This window comes from Lethenteron reissneri, chromosome 20, assembly GCF_015708825.2.
Source record: "Lethenteron reissneri isolate LAM-NWPU_2019-01 chromosome 20, ASM1570882v1, whole genome shotgun sequence".
Classification (NCBI taxonomy): Eukaryota; Metazoa; Chordata; class Hyperoartia; order Petromyzontiformes; family Petromyzontidae; genus Lethenteron; species Lethenteron reissneri.
In genome coordinates this window covers 11,526,159-11,532,158 of record NC_083798.1, presented here as the reverse complement: position 1 = coordinate 11,532,158, position 6,000 = coordinate 11,526,159, and positions in this window count along the sequence as shown.

Sequence of the window (6,000 nt, the reverse complement as noted above, 5' to 3'; positions counted from 1 at the left end):
ACACACAAAGTGATTGCGACAAGTTCACCACCACCATGCCTTGCTGCCGATCTCGGCTAGGAGCAGAACCCATCACGCGAACTTCGGTCATCGTCGCAGCGAATTTTGGCTGGCCACCAAAGACGGCGGTCACCGCCTCGCGCGATTTCAGACGCGCGGCCGTCTGGAACGCTCTTGCTTCCGATATTTCTTGAGAAATGAGTTTTGTGTTTAGTTTGTTGTCTTTCCCCCCCGCACCTCCAATGCTCGCGGTTGGCTACGTATGTTGATCTCCAACCACTGCCCATCATCTGTTCTCGCCCAAGCCCGCTCACTCTGCTTAACAACAACTACTCACTACATGGTGTGTATTTAACGTGCACGTGTTGTTCTTTTGGGCACAGGTATAAAGCAACTTGGTATACTGTACACGGATCTTTGTTTACCTGCATCACGTTCCAGTGACGGCTCGAGGCTTTGTAAAAAACAAAAACACGACCCCTCGTTAGCCCAGGCGCGTTGGGCATTAAACCCGATGCCCCCCCCCCCCCCCAGGGTAACGAGGCACTGTATCGATCTTTATTATTGTTCTGTGCTGGCAGGGAGCCGGCCAGTTGGATGTCGTAATCAGTTGAAGCTATAGCTGGGGTTTCCAATTAGAAAGCAAGATACATTATTCCACTTAATTCAAAAGTCGCACGTCTGTGCAATATTGATCCACATTCGTTCAATCCTAAATGCATTCATTGGCGGGGAGGTGGGGGGGATTGGTAAATACCGCAGTCTTTGACCCGGCGTCAATGAGGAATACATACTGTGTGTATATCTCTTGTAATATCAATGCACCGTGTTGGTCGTGGGTGTTGTTTCACCACAATTCACCGCACTCATTAATGCGGGTTCAACAATGGGGTGGGAGGTCACACATCGCTCGCCGCTGATGTTCGCTGGATCAAGAATCGAACTCAGGTAGCCGGGTTCAAAACTGCGGTGGACTCACCACTGCGCCACCGCTCCCCACCCACAATGATATCATTCATGTTATACCCAAGAGCCCCACATCGAACGTTTATTACACTGGTCAACAACAAAAAACGTTTTTTTTCTGGCCTGGACTTTTGCAGCTGTTTTAGACTAATTTCAGGGTGCTGATTACAAATCTGATCTCAGATTTGCTCTATCACGTCTCATTTTATGCTTTCGGCATACCCCATTTTCATTGATTTTACCCGAAATTAACTCTGTCACTTATGATTGCAAGTTGTTGCGAGTCAGTGACTGCTTTAGTGTCAAAATATGGTGCTGTATTTTTAGGATAGTGTGTTTATAATATCATTTTATGTAGATATCCACATTTATTTAATATTTTACTTCTGCAGTTTTTATTGAAAATAAAATATTTGATATCTCAAAAACCTGATGTGATAGACAAAAACGGATGCCAGATTTGGAATTAGCACCCCAAAATTACCTTAAAACCGTTGGAATACCTTATGCCAGAAAAAGTGTGTTGACCAGTGTTAGCGTATCACGAAGTTCATACGGAATCGAGTAATGTACATTATAACAATACAAGCATCTCCTACACAAAACCTAATGAATGTAAAATAGTCGTATGCCTGGCTTTTATATGAGACAAGGGTTTGAAATCAGTGAACACTGATGCATTCATACAAGTTCTCAACAACAACAAAAACACACGTCCCTAAACACACATTCAGAATACATTTCACGTTGCAAAAATGGAACAGCTACAGTGAGATCTAAATAATCAATATATTAATATGCGAGTCAGACGAGCAGATATGCTCTCGAAAAGGCGAATTTAGTCACATTGGGTATTTCCAAAAAACTGGATTGCAGAAGAAAATGCGTTAACAGAAATGGTAAACACATTCCTCCTGCGGAGGGAGCTGGTAGGAACGTTGGGTTGCTCGGTCAATGGCCAGGGTCAACGGTGGCGTGGTGTATTCCGCAAATATGCCAGACTTTGAGGGCGAGCACAAGCCGGCGTGAGTAGGTTAAACGTTGAGTTTTATAAGGGGACCACGGGGTGACCAGCCCATTCCCACCCAGCCCCACCCCTCCCACTCCCCACCCAGCCCCTCCCCACCTTCCCCACCCAGCCCCCCCACCCAGCCCTCCCCTCCCCACCCAGCCCCTCCCTGCACGACGGACGGACGGACGGACACAATAATCCCCTGTGGGCTGGTGTAACCAGAGGTTCCTACCAGTAAAAAAACATCCCATGACTGACACAGTCGGGGTGAGTGGGGCCTGGAGCGGCATTCATCCATTGGTAGATTGAGAATCGCTGGGAAGAAAATGTACCCAAAAAAACAGCGTCTCAGCTTTCATTACAAGTCATAACAGCCAATGCAAATCAACTATAGGGCATCTTTGGAAGAACTAAACAAATATGGATCATGTTGATTATCCATGACACTTAATCAAGTGAAAAGCTAGCAGAGTATTGCAAACTGTGTCCAAGGGACGAGTGCAACTGATCTCACAATGGAGCTTCGTGTTGTACCAATGCGATTTTATCCAGTGCCATGGGCACGGGAAGACAGGCAAGTGAGGAGGCAAGAAAACGGAGAAGCAGGGAGGGCAGTGCGACAACACGACATGCAAAGAGACAGGCACTCAGAGAGACTGGTGGACGAGACAAAGGGACAGGAAAAAGGCGGATACGCAGACAGGGATGCATAGAAACTAACACGAAGACAGAGGCACATGGGGAGACGCAGAAGTATAGAGACAGACAGGAAGACAGAGACACAGAGAGACAGGGAAACACGTGGCGACACTGGGAGACACAGAGAGACACTGAGACACAGGGAGACACTGGGACACAGGGAGATACTGAGACACAGGGATACACTGAGACACAGGGAGACACTGGGACACAGGGAGACACTGAGACACAGAGAGACACTGATACACAGGGAGACACTGGGACACAGGGAGACACTGAGACACAGAGAGACACTGAGACACTGAGAGACACTGAGACACAGAGAGACACTGAGACACAGAGAGACACTGAGACACAGAGAGACACTGAGACACTGAAACACGGAGACACTGAGACACTGAGACACAGGGACACAGAGAGACACTGAGACACTGAGACACAGAGAGACACTGAGACACAGAGAGACACTGAGACACTGAGACACAGGGAGACACTGAGACACAGAGACACTGAGACACAGGGACACATAGAGACACTGAGACACAGAGACACTGAGACACAGGGACACAGAGAGACACTGAGACACTGAAACACAGAGACAAGGAGACACTGAGACACACGGACACTGAGACACAGTGAGACACTGAGACACAGGGACACAGAGAGACACTGAGACACAGGGAGACACTGAGACACAGAGAGACACTGAGACACTGAGACACAGAGAGACACTGAGACACTGAAACACAGAGACACGGAGACACTGAGACACAGGGACACAGAGAGACACTGAGACACAGGGACACAGAGACACTGAGACACAGAGACACTGAGACACAGAGATACTGAGACACAGTGAGACAGAGAGACACTGAGACACAGGGACACAGAGAGACACTGAGACACAGGGAGACACTGGGACACAGGGAGACACTGAGACACAGGGAGACACTGAGAGACACTGAGACACAGGGAGACACTGGGACACAGGGATACACTGAGACACTGAGACACAGAGAGACACTGAGACACAGGGAGACACTGGGACACAGGGAGACACTGAGACACAGAGACACAGGGACACAGAGAGACACTGAGACACTGAAACACAGAGACACGGAGACACTGAGACACAGGGACACAGAGAGAAACTGAGACACAGAGACACTGAGACACAGGGACACAGAGAGACACTGAGACACTGAAACACAGAGACACGGAGACACTGAGACACAGGGACACAGAGAGACACTGAGACACAGAGAGACACTGAGACACAGAGAGACACTGAGACACTGAGACACAGAGAGACACTGAGACACTGAAACACAGAGACACGGAGACACTGAGACACAGGGACACAGAGAGACACTGAGACACAGGGACACAGAGAGAGAAACACAGAGACACTGAGACACAGAGACACTGAGACACAGAGACACTGAGACACAGTGAGACAGAGAGACACAGGGACACAGAGAGACACTGAGACACAGGGAGACACTGGGACACAGGGAGATACTGAGACACAGGGAGACACTGAGACACAGGGAGACACTGGGACACAGGGAGACACTGGGACACAGAGAGACACTGAGACACAGAGAGACACTGAGACACAGGGAGACACTGGGACACAGGGAGACACTGAGACACAGAGAGACACTGAGACACTGAGACACAGAGAGACACTGAGACACAGAGACACTGAGACACAGCGAGACACTGGGACACAAGGAGACACTGAGACACAGAGAGACACTGAGACACAGAGAGACACTGGGACACAGGGAGACACTGAGACACAGAGAGACACTGAGAGACACTGAGACACAGAGAGACACTGAGACACAGAGATACACTGAGACACAGGGACACAGAGAGACACTGAGACACTGAAACACAGAGACACGGAGACACTGAGACACAGGGACACAGAGAGACACTGAGACACAGAGACACTGAGACACAGGGACACAGAGAGACACTGAGACACTGAAACACAGAGACAAGGAGACACTGAGACACAGGGACACTGAGACACAGTGAGACACTGAGACACAGAGACACAGGGACACAGAGAGACACTGAGACACTGAAACACAGAGACACGGAGACACTGAGACACAGACACACAGAGAGACACTGAGACACAGAGAGACACTGAGACACAGAGAGACACTGAGACACAGGGACACAGAGAGACACTGAGACACAGAGACACTGAGACACAGGGACACAGAGAGACACTGAGACACTGAAACACAGAGACAAGGAGACACTGAGACACAGGGACACTGAGACACAGTGAGACACTGAGACACAGAGACACAGGGACACAGAGAGACACTGAGACACTGAAACACAGAGACACGGAGACACTGAGACACAGACACACAGAGAGACACTGAGACACAGAGAGACACTGAGACACAGAGAGACACTGAGACACAGAGAGACAGTGAGACACTGAAACACAGAGACACGGAGACACTGAGACACAGGGACACAGAGAGACACTGAGACACTGAGACACAGAGAGACACTGAGACACAGAGAGACACTGAGACACTGAGACACAGGGAGACACTGAGACACAGAGACACTGAGACACAGGGACACATAGAGACACTGAGACACAGGGACACAGAGACACAGGGACACAGAGACACGGAGACACTGAGACACAGGGACACAGAGAGAAACTGAGACACAGAGACACTGAGACACAGGGACACAGAGAGACACTGAAACACAGAGACACTGAGACACAGGGACACAGAGAGACACTGAGACACAGAGAGACACTGAGACACAGAGAGACACTGAGACACTGAGACACAGAGAGACACAGAGACACGGAGACACAGGGACACAGAGAGACACTGAGACACAGGGACACAGAGAGAGAAACACAGAGACACTGAGACATTGAGACACAGAGACACTGAGACACAGAGACACTGCGACACAGTGAGACAGAGAGACACAGGGACACAGAGAGACACTGAGACACAGGGAGACACTGGGACACAGGGAGATACTGAAACACAGGGAGACACTGAGACACAGGGAGACACTGGGACACAGAGAGACACTGAGACACAGAGAGACACTGAGACACAGGGAGACACTGGGACACAGGGAGACACTGAGACACAGAGAGACACTGAGACACTGAGAGACACTGAGACACAGAGAGACACTGAGACACAGAGACACTGAGACACAGCGAGACACTGGGACACAGGGAGACACTGAGACACAGAGAGACACTGAGACACAGGGAGACACTGGGACACAGGGAGACACTGAGACACTGA